The sequence below is a fragment of the Pristiophorus japonicus genome, chromosome 1 (assembly GCF_044704955.1).
Source record: "Pristiophorus japonicus isolate sPriJap1 chromosome 1, sPriJap1.hap1, whole genome shotgun sequence".
Lineage (NCBI taxonomy): Eukaryota > Metazoa > Chordata > Chondrichthyes > Pristiophoridae > Pristiophorus > Pristiophorus japonicus.
The window spans coordinates 30276635-30296673 of NC_091977.1; the positions used below are offsets into that span (position 1 = coordinate 30276635).

Genomic DNA, 20039 nt, shown 5'->3' on the forward strand with positions numbered 1-20039 from the left:
GCGATGTGTCGTCCTATGGTGTCGGGTGTGTGTTGCAGCATGTCAGTTACAGCCGGTAGCTTATGCCTCCAGGAGTCTGTCCCAGGCAGAAAGGGGCTACGGGATCATAGAATAGGAGGTGCTCGTATGTGTATATGCGGTAAAGAAAATGCACCAGTACCTGTTTGGCAGAAAATTTGAGCTGGAGACAGATCACAAACCCCTAACGTCCCTTTTGGCCGACAACAAGGCCATAAATGCAAATGCATCAGCCCGATTACAGAGGTGGGCACTCACGTTAGCTGCCTATGACTACACAATTCGGCACAGACCGGGCACCGAAAACTGCGCCGATGCACTCCAACAGGCTCCCACCAGCCACCACTGAGGGGGCTACCGAGCATGGTGCTGAGATGGTCATGGCTGTTGAAGCTTTCAGAAGTGAAGGCTCACCCGTGGCAGCCCGTCAGATTAAAGTCTGGACAAATAGAGACCCGCTATTGTCTCTAGTCAAGAAATGTGTCCTGAATGGGGACTGGGCAGCCACGTACAGTGCATGCCCTGAGAAATTTAAACCATTTCACAGGCGCAAGGATGAACTCTCGATTCAGGCCGATTGCCTACTGTGGGGAAACCGCGTAGTCATGCCCCAGATGGGCAGAGAGGTGTTCATCAGAGAACTCCACAATGGGCACCCGGGCATTGTCACGATGAAGGCAATTGCCAGGTCACACATTTGGTGGCCAGAGATAGACGCAGATCAGACGCAGATTCGCAGGTGCAACACGTGTGCCCAGCTGGGCCATGCGCCCAGGGAAGCCCCCCTTAGCCCCTGGCCATGGCCCGCCAAGCCTTGGTCACACATCCATGTAGACTACGCAGGTCCTTTCATGGGGAAAATGTTTATGGTTGTAGTAGACGCCTACTCCAAATGGATCGAGTGTGACATTTTAAATTCAAGCACATCCTCTGCCACGGTAGAAAGTCTACGGGCAATGTTCGCTGCCCACGGTCTACCGGACATCTTGGTCAGCAACAATGGCCCGTGCTTCACAAGCACTGAATTCCAGGATTTCATGGCAGGCAATGGAATTAACCATGTTAGAACGGCACCGTTCAAGCCGGCCTCAAACGGCCAGGCAGAACGAGCAGTGCAGATAATCAAACAGGGGATGCTCAGATTCCAAGGGGTTTCCCTACAAACCCGCTTATCATGCCACCTGTTGACCTATAGATCCCGACCACACTCGCTCACAGGGGTTCCACCCGCTGAGCTGCTAATGAAAAGGACGCTCAAAACCCGATTATCCCTTATACACCCCACCATGAAAGAAATTGTCGAGAGCAGGCGCCAGTCACAATATCACTACCATGACAGGAATGCAAGGGCGCGATGTATTGATGTAAATGATCCTGTTTTTGTCCTCAACTATGCTGCAGGGCCCAAATGGCTCGCAGGCACTGTGGTTGCCAAAGAGGGAAATAGGATTCTGGTAGTTAAACTTACCAATGGACAAATCTACCGCAAACATGTGGATCAAACAAAAAGGAGGTTCAGCAATTCCATAGAAGAAGCAGAGGAAGAACACGATATAGAGTTCACTCCACCACAGGTGACCGAACACCGGAACCAAAGGGAGGAGAGCCCAGTCACTGTGGGCAGTCCGGACAGGCCTGAGGCACTGCAAACAGCAGACACTCTGGCCAGCGCCCAACAACCGGAGCCCCAACTCAGGCGCTCTACAAGGGAGCGTAAACCACCAGAGAGACTTAACCTGTGATCCCAATAAGGCTTTGGGGGGGGAGGTTATGTCATGTATTCAACCAGCATTGTAACCCATGTATAAACTGACCTAAGTTGTACACCGTGAGAACACTGACCACTAGGTGGGAGACACTCCTAACCTGGACCTTCAGGTATAAAAGGGGAAGCTCCACCCACCTTGATCACTTGAGTGCTAAGGAATAAAGGACAGGTCACAGACTGACCTTCTCTCAAGCATGGGCCTCGTGTGCATTTATACTGTGTAGCAAGGATGTATCAAAGCTAACTTCCGCTGGATGATAAACAGGTGCTAGCGATCCAGCAACCCATTCTAAACCTCACCTGATTTTCTTTTCTAACGACTTTGATAACAGTTAAAGCTACCCCCGTTCACTCAGCTGATGATTATTGGTATGCTTATGTAGGGGCAATGATGGGTTATGAGGGTAGGGGTAACAGATTGAGGGAACGTCCCTTAGTTGAAAATGGGGAAGACGGAGGTAAGGTTTGGGCATCAAAGACAGATTGTGTTACACAGAAGAGGAGATTTTAGTGATGTAATATGTTCTGAAGCCCCTTGTAGCAGTTGCTGAGTGCAAGTTTAATGGAATCACTAATGTCAAAATTCAATGTATGCACTTTTGCATATTTTATCAACATTTGAGTCCGAGGGGGAGAAATTGTCTTCCTTTGCACCTCCCATTAGCGCCTCCAGGGGGCGATAATGGAGCACCAATAGCTTTCCGAACGGGCTCGGTGAAAGTACCGATGCCCGTGAACTTCCGTTGCATGTTAGCGCTGCTGGTAAACCTTAACGCCTCAATCTCCTGCTCCCCGGAGATCGTGACGTCATCCGGTGTGCAGCACCCTGTATCGTCCCGGATCCAAAATACTCTTCCACTCCCTGCAGCATTGGCGGGCGTCAACAACATCAGCTGTAGGAGGTGTTGTGAGCTCAGTCAGCTGCTTGGAGAGCGGTACTTAAAAGTATTGATGGCCAGGTAGGCCAAAATTTTATTATAAATCCACTGTGCTGCTTTTTGAATGTTTCCAATGGCGCGCTTGAGCAGCCCTGCGCTCTCTCACAGTGCTTGGGGCCGCTCGTCGTGGATCGCATGTCCCGGTGTCCACCATTCCCAGGCTTACTCCTGGGAATCCCTGGCCCAAGACTGCCTGAGTGGAAGAAGAGCATCCTCGAGTCTCGTCGCCAAAAGCATGCAGAAAACATGCGCAGAAAGTGGAAGGAGCGTGCGGCAAACCAGACTCCCCACCCACCCTTTACTTCAACCACTGTCTGTCCCACCTGTGACAGAGACTGTAATTGCCGTATTGGACTGTACAGTCACCTGAGAACTCACTTTTAGAGTGGAAGCAAGTCTTCCTCCATTTTAAGGGGCTGCCTATGATGATGATGACTGGACATTGTGCAGTGCTGCACTGCTACCACCCCTCTTGCTGCACCGCTATCAGCCCTCTTGCTCTGACTAGTGCTGCAAGGGAACTGGGAGCACTTAGTTTAGTGCTCCATTTCCTTCCTGGAGCACTAAACCAGCAATTCACGTCTGCTGGAATTGGGTTGCGCCCGGCAATACTTTTGTGCTCCCCAATTACTAGCCCATAATATCTACGGCAAGAACCACAATTGGCGGTTGCAGCACCGTCACAGAAGGTCTCATAGATCATAGTATCTCACAGCACAGAAAGAGGCCAGTCGGCTCATTGTGCCAGTGCCACTCTCTGAACCAGCTATCCAATTAGTCAACCTCTTTGCCCAAAGCCATGCAAATGTTTGTTTTTTAAGTACATATCCAATTCCCTTTTGAAAGTTATTATTGAATCTGCTTCCACCACCCTTTCAGGCAATGCATTCCAGATCATCACAATTCGCTGAGAAAAACATTTCTCCTCATCCTCCTCCTTATCTTTTTCTGCCAATGACCTTAAATCTATATACTCTGGTTACTGATCCCCCTGCCAGTGGAAACAGTTTTTCCCTCTCTACTCTATCAAAATTCCTCCTGAAGCATATTCAAATGAGCTTTCCTGTTTTCCATACTGTAATATATAGCTCCACCTAGTGGACTACTGTGGCAATGCAGCCATTGTTGTAAATACAATAAAGGCATCAGGTTTCAGGTCACCTGGCAAGTTCCTGTGTTAACAGCCATCTTGTAAAGTCTGTGTGTTTGTGATATCGTTGAAAATATATCACAAATACCACACATACCACTGCAGGCTACAGATAGAAATTTGGCACAACACGCATATCACTATTGAAATGGGTACTTTAAACCTGTGATACTACCAGAATCTACCCACATTACTGCTTTGTAATATACTCACACAAGAAGGGATGTGCACTGACCACAGGGAAGGCTCTTTGGCTGTTCTGACAATAGTTAGTCCGGATGTCTTATAGGAGAAGGCTGCTTGGCACTGTAATGTATGCTTCTGATCTTTGGGCAGCCAGTGCAGAGGGGAGCAGGCAGGTCGGAGGGCCTCCTCATATGACTGCAACTGGGCCTGACCAAGCTGGCCATTAACAGGTCCAGGCAGAGGGCAGTCGAGGTGGTCGTTCAGACCGACTGCCTGACTCTCTTCCACAACTACGTTCATAAGAACATAAGAAATAGGAGCAGGAGTAGGCCATACGGCCCCTCGAACCTGCTCCGCCATTCAATACGATCATGGCTGATCTGATCATGGACGCAGCTCCACTTCCCTGCCCGCTCCCCATAACCCTTTATTCCCTTATCGCTCAAAAATCTGTTTATCTCTACCTTAAAGTTATTCAATGACCCAGCCTCCACAGCTCTCTGGGCAGAGAATTCCATAGATTTACAACCCTCTGAGAGAAGAAATTCCTCCTCATCTCAGTTTTAAATGGGTGGCCCCTTATTCTGAGACTATGGGCTAGATTTTCCATTGGGTCAGAATTTCCGACGTCCCGGGCTCGTACGAAGTTTCCACGGACCCGGGAAGGCATTGGAAAAGCCAGTTTTCAGCGTGCAATGCATATGCGCTGAAAACCGTTTTTTCCAATCTGTCAAGCTGGAGTTTGACAGCTCATAGCCAGATCGGGTGTGAGAACAGTTGTACAGGCAAGTTTGGGCTATTTACCCATGGCAAATGTCCTCAAAACTCTTGTGCCTGAAAAAGCAAATGCATAGCCTACATTTACAGGCGTAAGAGTTTAAAAACATAGAAAAAACATGACTAAAATAAAAATTTTAAAAAGACCTTTATGTTAAAACCTTGCCCACTCAGATAATGTTATTTTAAACCCTAACCTTAACTTTTTTTAAAAATCAGCAATTTTTTTTTTCTTTGAAACACTTTTAATTTCTATTAGTTTATTGTGTAAGGTGTGTTTTAAATGTTTTATATATTTTTTGTGAGTTTTGGGGGTTTTCTCATTCATTACGAAAAACTCCTATTACAATGAATGAGAAAATACTTACCTGTGATTGGGTGTCCAGGCACACATGACTCCTGCAGACGTCCCTACAAGCACGTGCTACACATCGCAGGGAGAGGAGGCCTGTGGATCGGGAGTTCAAGCGGGTGCAACAGCTTGAGGTAAGTGCGGATTTTATTTCTCTTCTTCATTGATTTGCCTGTGGGAAGTCCTCGTCGGAATTTCTGCCGCATTATTTTTGCATGCATATTGCCCACTTAACGTCCATTTTAAAGCTGAAGTGAGATATAACGCCCAGATATCGCCCATTTAGCCACAAAATGGAAACTGACGCCCATTTTTCTGACACTTATCGCCGAGCGTTACTTTTGCCATGAACGTAACGCTGGGAAAAAATAATACCGCCCGTTCACTTTCTTTGGCGGAATCATCAGAATGGGCGAAACCAATGCCCATAATATTGGCCAGCGTTACTTTCTGCACATAATTAACGCTGAGATTCAATAATACCGACCGGCCACTTTTTTTGTCATAAAGATTGCATTTGCCAAAATTAATGCCCAGGAGATCGACTTACACCACCTCGCACACATATCGCCCACAATATCGTTCGCCCAAAACACCGCTCTGAAAAAGTGGAACTGTTCTGAACTAATCACAGTGATGTGGGTGCCATTTTTCAAATCGCAGGTCACTTCATTGAAAAAGCTGCTTCAACTTCGGGGGAGTTTGGATTGACTCTGGAGTTCTTCTCAGGTGAAGTGACCATCTCAATCGACGTCTTTTCAGACTCTGGACAATTGGGTTTGACTGTAGAGGTGTCTTTTAGTGTGGAAATTATTGCTTCTGATCAATCGCTATTATACTTTCATTGTAATGGGGACAGCCATCTCTCAGCCTGCATCGATTAATACGCAGATGCTGCAGAGTGCAAATGGCCCAACGCCTAATGCACATCATTATGTGCTCAATCTAAGTCATGCCAGAATGAGGAGGAGGTCCAAACCATACATATCCTGCACTTCCAGGGAGAAGAGGTCTTACCTCGACGTGTCCGAGCACACCTGCCTTTGGAGACTGCACTTCCACAAGATGGTGATCACTGAAATATGCGAGCTCATCAGGCCAGATATGCAGCCTGCCATCAGAACATCAGTGTCGGTCGAAGTCAAGGTCACGTGGCACTGTCTTTCTATGCGTGTGGTTCCTTTCGGACCTCCGCGGTCGAGATTTGTCCTCTGTCTCACCCATGCAACCCATCGCTGCATTAGACAGGTCACAGAGGTCTTGTATGCGCGAAGGATGGACTTTATCAGCTTCCCCATGACCATGGAGGCTCAGACTGACAGGGCTGAAGCATTTTACAGCATTGCTAAGTTCCCCAGGGTGCAGGGAGCAATACAGTGCACTCACAACGCCATGCGATAACCTTCTCAGTACCCGGAGCTTTTTCGTAACAGAAAAGGATTTCACTCCCTGAAGGTCCAACTAGTTGTTGACCACAACCAGATAATAATGGCAGTGAATGCCAAATGTCCGGGCAGCTTCGATGAGGCTCACATCCTGCGTGAGAGCGCTGTTTCTGCCATGTTTAAGAGTCAGCCGCAACAACAATGCTGGATGCTTGGTGACAACCGATATGGTCTAGCCACCTGACTGATGATCCCACTGCGTGACACCCAAACCGAGGCCGAGAAGCGATACAACCGGAACCACAGAGACACACGCAATGTGGTCCAGAAAACAATAACTGTGCTTAAGCAGCGCTTTGGATACCTGGAGCACTCATGAGGGGAGCTACAATACAACCCTGAGCAAGTAGATAAATTTGTAGTCGTATGCTCCATGCTGCACCTGGCTTACAGGAGGGGACAAGAATTGCCAGAAGGGACTGATGCTCCGCCTCAGGAAGAGAGGAAGAGGACGACGAGGGGCTGGATGTTGGCCTAGGGCCAGACAATCAGGTTGACTAAGCAACCATGCCTAGGCCCCCTCCAGACCACAGGAAAGGGCCCATGGTGGCGACATAGCTGCAAGACTCTTATGGTAGGAGCTCATAAATGAGCGATTTGCTTGAAAGTACGTTGCTGTGATTGACAATGCTGACACACTGCTGTGTGTGTGCAGCTCAGACATCAGTGCTGGGTATCACCTTGCTGCCAGTTAAAGTTTAAGTTGATTCAAGTAAAGTTTTATTTATCCCCTTCATGTTAAAGAATCACCAGTAACGGACCAGCTATCTGAGACTGTCCGCAACAAGGTTATGTTGAATAAAAAACATTTTATACGACCATTGGTCTGAAATCATAAGTATCATGGGCAAAAACACCCCAACCCCACCCCACTTTTTCCATCATTGACATCAATCAAATGGTCAACATGTCCAGCAACACAGAATACAAAGACAAAGCAGGAGGGTGCCCGCCCCCCCCACCCTCCCATACATTATAACAAATTGCATACACCCAGATGGAGTTATAACACACCCCCATCACCTGCGGACATGCACCTCACTTTCCTTCCCCTCCCTTCTTCTCCCCATCTCTACCCCTTCCCCTCCTCGCTCCACACCGCCTGGCTGAAGAGCTCCCCAGGCGGTGCCTCATTGGGGGGGATGAAGGCAGAGGTGGTGGCTGCATGTGTACGGGAGTGGGGGGTGCCGAGGTGGGAACATTCTTGGATGCAGAAGCAGAATCTTGGTCCTGCCTATCATCTGTCATTGGCACTGGTGGTGCAGAACCTCGGGGTGGAGTACCGCGTTCCGGGACCACTGGGAGGCCTGTGCCAGCAGTGTTCCTAGCTATCGCCTCCAGGGCCTCCGCCATCCGCGGAACGTACTCAGTCATGGTGCCGGAGATGGTGGCCAGCTGTCGGGATATGCCTCCCAATGCATCGAGGATCTGGTCACCAATGTCTACAGTCCTCCTGGACAATTGTACTATCTCTCGCTCTCATGTAGCGCACATGGGCCAGACCTGCTGCATCCACAAAACCTCCGTGAGGTTCGGCGCCTTCCCGGGGACAAATGGAGTGCCCTGTGATGAGGTGCTTGGGGCCGGTACCTCCGGAGTAGAGTCGGGAAAGGCCAGAGGAGCACTAGATGGCCTTGGGGTGGAATGCCTCTGGAGCCTGGCGATGCAGATTTCTCGAAGTCCGTGCTCTCATCCGTAGAGAACAGGCCCAGCGGATTGACAGGCGAGAATCGGAGCTCCTCAGCACCAGATGTAGGATCGTCCGGTGAGTCCGGCCCCGTGTCCCCCACCTTCTGGCCTCTGTGGTCTTGCCTTTGGACGCGCTGCTGGCTGAGCTGCAAAAGACAAATGAGGTTATTAGAGGAGAAGAGGGTGCTAGGGTCACAAGGTGAGTCCAGCGCTACACACAGCATATGCAAGACAAAAGGACCACCGCTATCAAAATCAACACAGGCATCACATTTCATGACCATCAACACATTCTGCATTGCAATGATTTTCATTAGGCCAGCATTATTTATAGGACAATTTTAGAAATGATCTATCATGTATTATTGTTCGGATACGAGTGGGTGTGGCATCTATTGACTTTACATCATACAATGGTGTAAGCTTTACTCACTTGGCATCACTTCAGGGTCTGCAGCTACTTGCGTGGGCGTCTGGAGGGTGCTTCCCCACGAGTGTGAGCACCCGCTCCTCCATGTCAGTGATGTCGCTGGTGACTGGTGGCCCCCCACCTGTTCGCCTCTGCACAGATCTCATCGTTGATAGCTTCTTCTGTAAAATGTGACAGGACGACATGGCATGAGATCATTGCGTGATATCATTGCTAGGTAATGTCACAGAGACTGATACAACATATAAACGGCAGTTGTAATCATGATTATTATGATAATTATCATTCTTTACCAAAAGACGTACACTGTGACCGCAGGCTTTGAGTACAACATTCCCGGTAAAAGTGAAAGACCTCTCATCTGATGATAGTCACTCATGGCTGTTACAAATCACATTATACAACTACATAAGTACATGTAGATAAATGTAATACTTACTCTTGCGGATCCGACAAGGTCGTTCCATTGTTTGCAGCATTGGTTGCCCTCATGAACCTTGTTGGTCGCCGACGAGACCACCTCTGCTATCTCGGTCCATATCCTCTGGTAGGCCATTGGGGTGGGCTTCCCGCACCCTCCTTGTGTCAAATCACCCCAACATAACTGCAGGAGGGAGACATTTGCTCATCTGAGAACCTCCTTGCTCTTTTGCAGCCTCCAATGTGCTCCTCTCCCAGCTCACTGCTCTCGCCAGCACCAGTCTCCACAGCGTGCTGTGTCGCCTCCTCCTCTCCCTCCATTATAGGCACCAAATTCGGGCATATATCTAGCTGGTAACAGCTAATATTTTTCTCACAATTTGCTATAAAGCTCTAAACTCTCTTTCCTTCCGCCCAAAGCAGCCACACCACACCCACACATGCCGTCACTCCCTCTCAGCTCCCTCTCTCACTATCTCCTCTTATGCACATGTCATGACGATCCTTGACCTCTTGAATCGCGGGAATCGAGCGTTGCCATGCAGTTGCCAAGAACAGTGACACTTTACGGCAGAAGGTCCGAGAGATTTAATGCTACCGCCCATTTCGTATCGCTCGCAGTAACACCCAATTTCAAAAATGGAGACTAGGGGCTTTGAGAATGGATGACAAGCTGGCGATCTGAAAACCCATTTTTACCGCCCACGCCGGGAATAACGCTCATTTTTGGGCGATCTGCACAAAAGTATAAAATCTAGCCCTAGGTCCCCTAGTTTTAGTTTCCCCTATGAGTGGAAATATCCTCTTTGCATCCACCTTGGCAAGCCCACTCATTATTTTACATTTTCATGCCAGGATGTTCCTTGAGGTGGAGTACACAGTATCCACTGGTACGCTCGTGGCCTTCTGTGAGAGGTGGGCACCGTAGGGACTGGAGTGCATCATTACCCCCGGCAACCAAAATATTAATTTGATTTAAGTTTCCTTTAAAGTTTTAATTGGAAATTTGTGGGTTCCATTGCATTTACTAAAAGGGGGCACTTGATTTACTGTTACATTAAAATAGTTGTAGAGCTGTTGAGTTGGGAGTGACTAAGCCAGTCACGTGCTGTTCACAAGACTCAATAAAACCCCAGACAGTTGCATTTGGGGGATCCACGATAAGGCAGGTGGTTGTGAGCCTGGTCGATGAACTGGTAATGTGTTGCTAATAAACCAACTAGTTCTTAATAGCAGTGATGCTATGAATTCTTAAGCAAAGAACCCATGTAGCAAATACATTACAGGCACCACACTATTGAATGGGCAGAGGTGGGGAGGAACCATTTCTATTGACTAGATTTGAGGATAACGGCCCTTGGCTTATTTGGCACCTGGTCCATGGAAGGACGGGAGAAGGGAGGTGTTTGGTGGAGTGATGTACCAACCCAGCATGTATATTCCTTTTCTTTGTCTCACTGTTATCCTTTCTCCCACCGCCCATTCAATAACATGGAGATCCTACAATTAGGGTTGCCATCTCTGGTTGGACATATTCCTGGAGGTGCCATCATGTGACCGCCTGCCTCCAGCCCTCCCGCCCCCACACTCCTGCCATTGGATGCCCACACTCGCGGTGCATGGCCAATTGGAAAGCGAATAGACTCTTCATTACTCAATTGGATGATTCTTTGACTGTCAGTCTAACAGTATTTTTAATAACGAATAAACAAAAAACATTTGTTCAAATAACATTTTTTTTAAAAACACAATTTTTAATGGCCCTGTGATACATCTCCTGGGTTGCTTGCAGCAGTGCCTTGGAGATTAATGTTTCATTCCTTGGAATCTCCAGGGCAATCCTGGAGGGTTGGCAACCCCATGTACAATGCATAATAGTACTATGTACCGCTGTTAATATAATTTTTTAAAATACAACTCCAGCAGTTTGGGTCAGTACATTAGTCATGCAGCCACTTTACTGCAGCTCTCAACAGCTCAGGCAGCTGCCCGCAAACATGCCTGAAATCCCAACTCCCAACTTGCCCACAGCAAAGCCTTGTCCTGCTAACGGAGCCTCCAGAATTTCTGGGCAGCGGGATTGTTTTTGTTGCTGTTTACAAAAGTTATTTTGGGTTTTATTTTTAATCAGAAAAAATACAGAAAGCCATCGCAATTACTGCTTGATGTCACTTCGCTTTCGAGTCAGAGCACAGTTGCCAACTTAGATGAGTGTGATAAATTATTCTGCATGAAAAGGCTTTTGACAAGGTCCCACACAAGAGATTAGTGTGCAAAATTAAGGCACATTGTATTGCGGGTAATGTATTGACATGGATAGAGAACTGGTTGGCAGACAGGAAGCAAAGAGTGAGAATAAACGGGTCCTTTTCAGAATGGCAGGCAGTGACTCGTGGGGTGCCGCAGGGTTTAGTGCTGTAGGGGCTGGTGTGTGGAGTCAGGTTCACCTCTGACCTTCTGAGCAGTCCGAATTGCTCCCACTCCCTGGGTTCTAGACTCTGGATTTATTTGGGGGATGTGATAAAGTGCAAGAGACAACTGGTTTGGTGCAAAAGAACTATGATATTATTAAAGGCAAGAAAATACAATGTCAAACTTATAATCACTCAAGTAAAGAACAGTACATCTCACATTCAAAGGGGTTACAGTGAATAATACATCTCGAACCTCCCAATGTCTAACACTGACTAAGTTAAACTCCAGGGCAAACAGGGACTATGCTCACCAATCCTTTATTGGTCGTTCGAGATTTCGGGGTTCGCTGGATTCTGTAGGTTCTGCTTGCCGTACCCCGAACGTCGGAGAAGACTTCTTACTGCGCAATCTTCAGTTGGGTGGTATCCGCTGATGCGGTAGGGGGCGTTTTGGACTTATGGGGTAAGTACCCACTTTCTTCCGTTAGAATTCAGTTCAAAGTCTCTTGAGGTAATGTTTTCACCTGTTGGTAGTCAGGCCTAGGTTGTAGAGTGGAAACTTTACTTGCGGAGTTTTGTTTTTGAAGTTGATCGATCGCGGTGCTTTTGGTTGTACCACGTTGGCTGTGGTCGGTTGCTGCCACGGTGGTGATGTTCGTCCTTCCCTTTCCCGATTTCAGGACGTCGAGGCTGGAGATGCTAGTTAAAACTGCTGCGGTGGTCTTTCTCCCTTCTTGATGCTCTATCATGCTAGGCTGCTGTGTGCATACCTTCTGTTAAGCATCCCTAGCAGTGTCTTCTGAAGCAAAAGCATACATTTTGTTAAAGCAAGGCCTAGTTATACCTTTGGAGCTGTTCTAATCTTCGCGCCAAATCAGCCCGGATTTTTGTTTTATTTTGGCGGGCTTGATATTTCTTTGTCATATTTTGGCGGCTCATTAAATGTTAACCTGTTTTGGATGTGTTGATCTTCTAAATCTGTTTTCTTGATGGAAATATTAGCTTTGGTATTTGCAATGTCTGTCTGTGCTTAGGTTTTTCATGCAGGCTGGATGTGCCATTGTTATTATGTATGTGCTGGAATGGTTTTCCAGATCAGGATGATGGTTAGTTCTCTCTGGGTTAATTGTTGCCATGTTAATGTCTCCTGTGGAGAAGGGTTTGAGTATCCACAATTCTCCAGACAATTTGCTTTCATTTCAATACCCCCGACAGCTTCAATACTCAAAACTGGCTTCTTTGCAGGATAGGTCCTTTAGCTCCTAGCCCTGCCCACACAGACTCAATCTGCTTTGTAAAATCCCAAAATCGATCTCAAAATTTCTGGTAGATAGTTCCAAATTAAATTTCCTTTTCAATGAGTCTCCCAGAGGGTTGTGGAATCTGTGGAATTCTCTGCCCAAGGAAGCAGTTGAGGCTAGCTCATTGAATGTATTCAAGTCACAGTTAGATAGATTTTTAACCAATAAGGGAATTAAGGGTTACGGGGAGAGGGCGGGTAAGTGGAGCTGAGTCCACGGCCAGGTCAGCCATGATCTTATTGAATGGCAGAGCAGGCTCGAGGGGCTAGATGGCCTACTCCTGTTCCTAATTCTTATGTTCTTATGTTATGCTTGAACTGTATAAAACACTGGTTAGGCTGCAGCTGGAGGACAGTGAGCAGCTCTGGTCACCACATTACAGGAAAAATGTGATTGCACTGGAAAGGGTGCAGAGTAGATTTACAAGAATGTTGCCTGGACTGGAGAATTTTGGCGATAAGGAAAGATTGGAGATGCTTAGTCTGTTTTCTTTGGAACAAAGGAGGCTGAGGGGAGACCTGATTGAGGTGTATAAAATTGTGAGAGGCCTGGATAGAGTGGATAGGTAGGACCTGTTTCCCTTGGCAGAGGGGTGAACAACCAGAAGACATAGATTTAAAATAATTGGGGGCAGGTTTAGAGGAGATATGAGGGGAAATTTCTTCACCCAGAGGGTGGTGGAGGATCTGGAACTCACTGCCTGAAAGGATGGTAGAGGCAGAAACCCTCACCACATTGAAAAAGTACTTGGATATGAACTTGAAGTGTCGTAACCTACAGGGCTACGGACCAAGAGCTGGAAAGGGAGATCAGGTTGGATAGCTTTTTGTCGGCCGGCCCGGACACAATGGGCCAAAATGGCTCCCTTCCGTGCCGTAAATTTCTATGATTCTATGAGTCCAAACACTGGAGGTGTTTTCCCACGAATTTTGCAACCCTTCAGTGCTGGGACCCCAGCTATTTACAATATACATTAATGATTTAGATGAAGGAATTGAATGTAATATCTACAAGTTTTCAGATGATACTAAGCTGGGTGGCAGTGCGAGCTGCGAGGAGGATGCTAGGAGGCTGCAGGGGGACTTGGACAGGTTAGGTGAATGGGCAAATGCATGGCAGATGCAGTATAATGCGGATAAGTGTGAGGTTATCCATTTTGGTGCCAAAAATAGGAAGGCAGATTATTATCTGAATGGTGACAGATTAGGAAAAGGGGAGGTGCAACGAGACCTGGGTGTCGTGGTACATCAGTCATTGAAGGTAGGCATGCAGGTATAACAGGCAGTAAAGAAAGCCAATGGCATACTGGCCTTCACAGTGACGAGATTTGAGTGCAGGAACAGGGAGGTCTTACTGCAGTTGAGCAGGGCCTTGGTGAGACCAAATCTTGATATTGTGTGCAGTTTTGGTCTCCTAATCAGAGGAAGGACACTCTTGCTATTGAGGGAGTGCAGCGAAGGTTCACCAAATTGATTCCGGGATAGCAGGACTGACAATGAAGAAAGATTGGATCGACTAGGCTTATATTCACTGGAATTTAGAAGAATGAGAGGGGATCTCACAGAAACATATAACATTCTGACGGGGTTGGACAGGTTAAATGCAGGAAGAATGTTCCCGATGTTGGGGAAGTCCAGAACCAGGGGTCACAGTCCAAGAATAAGGGGTAAGCCATTTAGGACCGAGATGAGGAGAAACTTTTTCACTCAGAGAATTGTAAACCTGTGGAATTCTCTACCACAGAAAGTTGTTAAGGCCAGTTCATTAGATATATTCAAAAGGGAGTTAAATGTGGCCCTTACGGCTAAAGGGATCAAGGTGTATGGAGAGAAAGCAGGAATGGGGTACTGAAGTTGCATGATCAGCCATGATCATATTGAATGGTGATGCAGGCTCGAAGGGGCGAATGGCCTACTCCTGCACCTATTGTCTATGTTTCTATGTTTCTATGAAACCAACCATAGTTTATTCACTGCTCCATCAATCCTTTAGCCTGTTTAACTCATTGTACCACCATGTGCTGGGTCTGGTTGCATTGACATCAGGATTCAGTCTACTGAAAGTAATTGGTTTGTTTTTAGTTGTGAACATTGGGTCAGATAAATGTTTCAGAGGGAAGCCTTTTTATTAAATTAAATAGAACTTCAGCGCTGGACTGAATGTATGGTCGTCTTACCCAGCCATTAAATCTGTATCTCCTCAGAGTCATATTTATTTTATGTGCACTGAGTACAAGATGGATGGACCTGAATTGGCACAGGGAGACCTGCAAAGGAAGCTGTGGGGAAAACAGTAAACTCATCACTTTCAGTTTGAGACAATACACCAGAGAATTAGAAAAGCAAATAAAATGCTGCAATATGTAGCTGGTGTCATGTATTTGCTTCGTGGATTCTTTGCATAAGAATTCACAGCAACACATTGCTATTAAGAACTAGTTGGTTTATTAACAAAGGTTAATCACACAATACATTACCAGTTCATACTAGATTCACACCTGCATATCTCATCGTGATGACCTAGACCCAACTGACTGTGGTTTGATTGAGTGTTGTGAACATCACATGACTGACTAAGCCACTCACAATGCAATAGCTCCACAACTCTTTTGCTTGGATAACAAAAACAGTTAAGTCAAGTGCCCTCCAATCTGGGGGACATACCAAACATTTTCAAGGCCCTTTTTTTTGTGTTTTTTTTGTGGGTTTTTTGTATTTTTTTTGTGGTTTTTTTGGGGGTTTTTTGTATTTTTTTTGTGGGTTTTTTTGGGCAGTAAAATCAATTTTTTTTCCAAGTGCCCCCTATAAAAGGGGAGGGGGACACTAAGAACACCGGCAATTAAAACAAATTAAACTTTAAAACATAAAATCAAATTAAAATTTGGTTGCCGGGGGTGATGATGCACTTCAGTCCCTCCGGCGCCCACCTCTCGCGGAAGGCCGCGAGCGTACCGGTGGACACCGCGTGCTGCATCTCCAAGGCCACCCTGGCGCGGATGCAACAGCTCCACAAACCTGTGAACATCCTCACAGGTGCATACATTACAGAGAGTGTATGATCCTGCAGAGTTTATGCTAAGGCTTGGAGCTCCGTGTTCAGTTCCGGTCGCCGCACTACAAAAAAAAAAGTTGCATGGATATTAAAAAGGGCATAGAGAGCAACAGCACTGATCCCCATTGTAAAGGGTACATGTAGTGAGTGCCATCGAGAAAGGCAAGTCACGAAATTCGATCAAACGGCGAACGCCTAATGTTCAGACTCCTCCATAGGTGTCCAGGGCACATGCCGGAGTCATTTAAGACCCTTTAGTGAAATCGGTCTGCTCCAGCGCCTGACCCACCACATGATCAGCACGCTCAACAACTTAGCAAAAGGCAGCAAGAACATAAGAACATAAGAAATATGACCAGGATTAGGCCATTTGGTCCCTCGAGCCTGCTCCGCCATTTAATAAGATCATGGCTGATCTGATCATGGACTCAGCTCCACTTCCCTGCCCGCTCCCCATAACCCTTTATTCCCTTATCTATCTCCGTCTGAAATATATTCAGTGACCCAGCCTCCACAGCTCTCTGTGGCAGAGAATTCCACAGATTTACAACCATCTGAGAGAAGAAATTCTTCCTCATCTCAGTTTTAAATGGGCAGCCCCTTATTCTGAGACTATGTCCCCTAGTTTTAGTTTCCCCTATGTGGAAATATCCTCTCTGCATCCACCTTGTCGACACCCTTCATTATCTAAAAAGTTTCGATAAGATCACCTCTCATTCTTCTGAACTCCAATGAGTGTAGGCCCAACCTATTCAACCTATCTTCATAAGTCAAACCCTTCATCTCCGGAATCAACGTGGTGAACCTTCTCTGAACCGCCTCCAATGCAAGTATATCCTTCCTTAAATACGGAGACCAAAACTGTACGCAGTACTCCAGGTGTGGCCTCACCAATACCTTGTACAGTTGTAGCAGGACTTCTCTGCTTTTATACTCTATCCCCCTTGCAATAAAGGTCAACATTCCATTTGCCTTCCTGATCACTTGCTGTACCGGCATAGTAATTTTTTGTGTTTCATGCACAAGGACCCCCAGGTCCTGCTGTACTGCAGCACTTTGCAATTACTATCCATTTAAATTGTAATTTGCTTTTTTACCTTTCAGTAGCAGAAGGAGGAGGAGGAAGAGAAATAGCAGCTCGCAAAGGCGGAAGAGCAGGCGCAATATTAATTGCCAGTGCCTCTCGTGCCAGAGCTCTTAATGAGCAGCTCATCTAATAGCATTTAACATGAATCATTTCCTCCATTCCCAATACCATCCGTAATCCTTCCCCTGCATCCTTACTGCCACCATCCAATTGCCTTCCTTCAGTCCAACCTTATTGCCCTCATACAAATATTAATACAAATATTAACACCAACACAAAATCCCAAACAAACAAAAAAACTACCCAACTATTCACTGCCATCTGTGTTTAATATTTAACAGGAATAATTTTGAATTACTCTGGTGCATCGCTCAGAGCCTGTCTTGTGTGCTTGTTTACCTATCCTACTGCTCCTGCTAAGTGTTTCCCTCGTCGTTGCAGCTTTGGAGGTGGAAGGCGAATGAGCTTCCATTGTGGATACTTCAGATGACCACGGTGGATGACTTCAAAACAGCTCTGGATCCCACAACTGTCAATCATCGGTCTTGTTCGCCTGGTCTCACCAGGCCAGGCGAGTATCAGTGACCCGCACGGCAGCTGAGGGATCGGGGAAGTGGCAGCTCTGGCATTGGACGTTCCTGCGATATTCTAAACTGCTGGCCTGATTTAGGGTGGATGGAGGCTTCGTACCTCACAAGGCCCTGCAGAATCCCTACTGCAAGCTTGGGACTGGGCTTATCCTGGTCCCATCCCAAATTGTGGCCCTTCCAACGTTCTCCAGTTAAGGCAGGAGTGCAACGGAAAGGGTGGCGGATTTTTCATCCCACCTGTGTTTTGCAGCTTCTTTTGACATTGTCCTCTATTTTCCACCGTAATTTGACTCCGGTAGAATAATGGTGGGGAACGGCATGAAACCAGCTGACGAGGTCCTGCTCAGGGCGTCCTGAAGCAGTGTAGTGAAAAGTGTAATGCTGAATCATAGAATCATAGAGATTTACAGCACAGAAGGAGGCCATTCGGCCCATTGTGTCCGTACCAGATGCTGGTACTATCACAACACTCGGGACGCTACGACCATTGTGAGACTAAATGTCTTAGGCTAACATAAGTGTCAGCTGTGGCTCAGTGGGTAGTACTCTCACCTCTCAGTGAGAAGGCAGTGGGTTCATGTCCCACTCCAGCACAAGGCTGACACTCCAGTGCAATGCTGAGGGAGTGCTGCACTGTCGGAGGTGCTGTCTTTTGGATGAGACATTAAACCAAGGCCCCGTCTGCTCTCTCAAATGGACGTAAAAGATCCCATGACACTATTTCGAAGAAGAGCAGGGGAGTTATCCCCAGATTCCTGTCCAATCATCATCATCATAGGCAGACCCTCGAAATCGAGGAAGACTTGCTTCCACTCTAAAAGTGAGTTCTCAGGTGGCTGTACAGTCCAGTATGGGAATTACGGTCTCTGTAACAGGTGGGGCAGACAGTGATTGAAGGAAAGGGTGGATGGGGATCTTAGTTTGCCGCACGCTCCTTCCGCTGTCTGCGCTTGGTTTCTGCATGCTCTTGGCGACGGTCTTGAGCCAGGAATTCCCAGGTGCCGGTGGGGATGTTACACTTTACCAAGCAGGCTTTGAGGATGTCCTTGAAATGTTTCCTCTGACCAGCTGGGGCTCGCTTGCCGTGTAGGATTAAGCGAGTAGAACACTTGCTTAGGGAGTCTCGTGTCGGGCATGAGGACGATGTGGCCCTCAATCAAATGAATCAACATAACAGAACAGATTATTCGGTCATTATCACATTGCTGTTTGTGGGAGATTGCTTGTGCACAAATTAGCTGCTGCATTCCTCACATTACAATAGTGATTACACGCCAAAAGTAATTAATTATCTGTAAACCGCTTTAAGAAGTCTGGTGGTCATGGAAGGCGCTATAGTCTTTTTTTTTCTTTTTAGTGTTAAAATAAAAGAAAGGTTTGAATCCGGTGCCGCAGTGTTATGCCAACAAACATATCGATATTTTTTTCAAGGCATTAATTCATTTCAGCTCGATGGAATTCTTGCTTTGCCTTACAGATGCCATAATTTAGAATGCATTTAGAAGTAATAAGGTGAGTTTTTCAATAAGATTGGAAGTCTGAAAATCATGCAGAGAATTCCATTTTCGGTTCCTATGTTGTAAACTATTTCAATTATTTACAGACAATATTGCAGTCTTGATTGAAGTGCAACATAGCTTTATATAATGTCACCATAAAAGGAGATATTGTGAAACTAATTAAGTTCTCGCAAGGGTAGCCTTTGATCTCTTTTATAATTCATTGCACAAAATGTATTTACAGCAAACGCCTTATTGGCTACACTGCCATCTCATGGGCTCAATTAATATGATGGATAAGGTAGGTTAAATTAGTAAATATGTGTTTTGTAAACCTGGAGAAATAAGTATCAGATATTCAGGGTACAGCTCATGCATTCAGAAGGTGAGATTAGATGAAGCACAGATCCCTTGAGATTCCCCTGATGGTTCAGTGACTGGATCCAGTGAGCTGAGCCACACAGATTCACTCACAAATCAGTGCTGTGCTAACTCATCTCTGTGCAGGCCAGCAGTGGGGGTACTGCAATTAGCATCAGTGTCTCTTCACCATCTGAGCTATTTGCATATCTATTTGTTCTTTTCATAACATCCAATTGTTTCCTACTTTTCTCTTGAACACTCCAACTATCTCTCTCCATGGTATCTGTTGCTAACCCTCCCCCTCCTTTTCTCCAGACTTTCCAAGGAGCTTTCTTACCTTTCAGTTTTCATAAACATTTACACCTGAACCAGTCACCAGCCTTTCCTCTTTACAGATGCTGATAGACCGAGAGAAGGTTAACAGGCTGAGGCGTGAGTCCGGGGATCGGCGAGAGGCCTATAAAAGCCGCGAGAGGCAGCGGGAGTTTGTGGTCGCTGAGGCGTGAGTCCGGGGATTGGCAGAGGCCTATAGAGGCCGCGGGAGTTCGTGGTCGCTGAGGC

The 20039-nt window shown here is 46.6% G+C and overlaps 1 long non-coding RNA gene across 1 annotated transcript in view; it reads left to right on the forward strand.

Annotated features, from left to right (window-relative positions):
• LOC139277968 (uncharacterized) overlaps positions 1–20039 on the forward strand; it is a 204118-nt gene that overhangs the window by 140083 nt on the left and 43996 nt on the right. Inside the window, exon 3 of the long non-coding RNA XR_011596199.1 lies at positions 5224–5323. This is a non-coding gene — a long non-coding RNA (uncharacterized lncRNA). The remainder of the gene's footprint in view (positions 1–5223; positions 5324–20039) is intronic.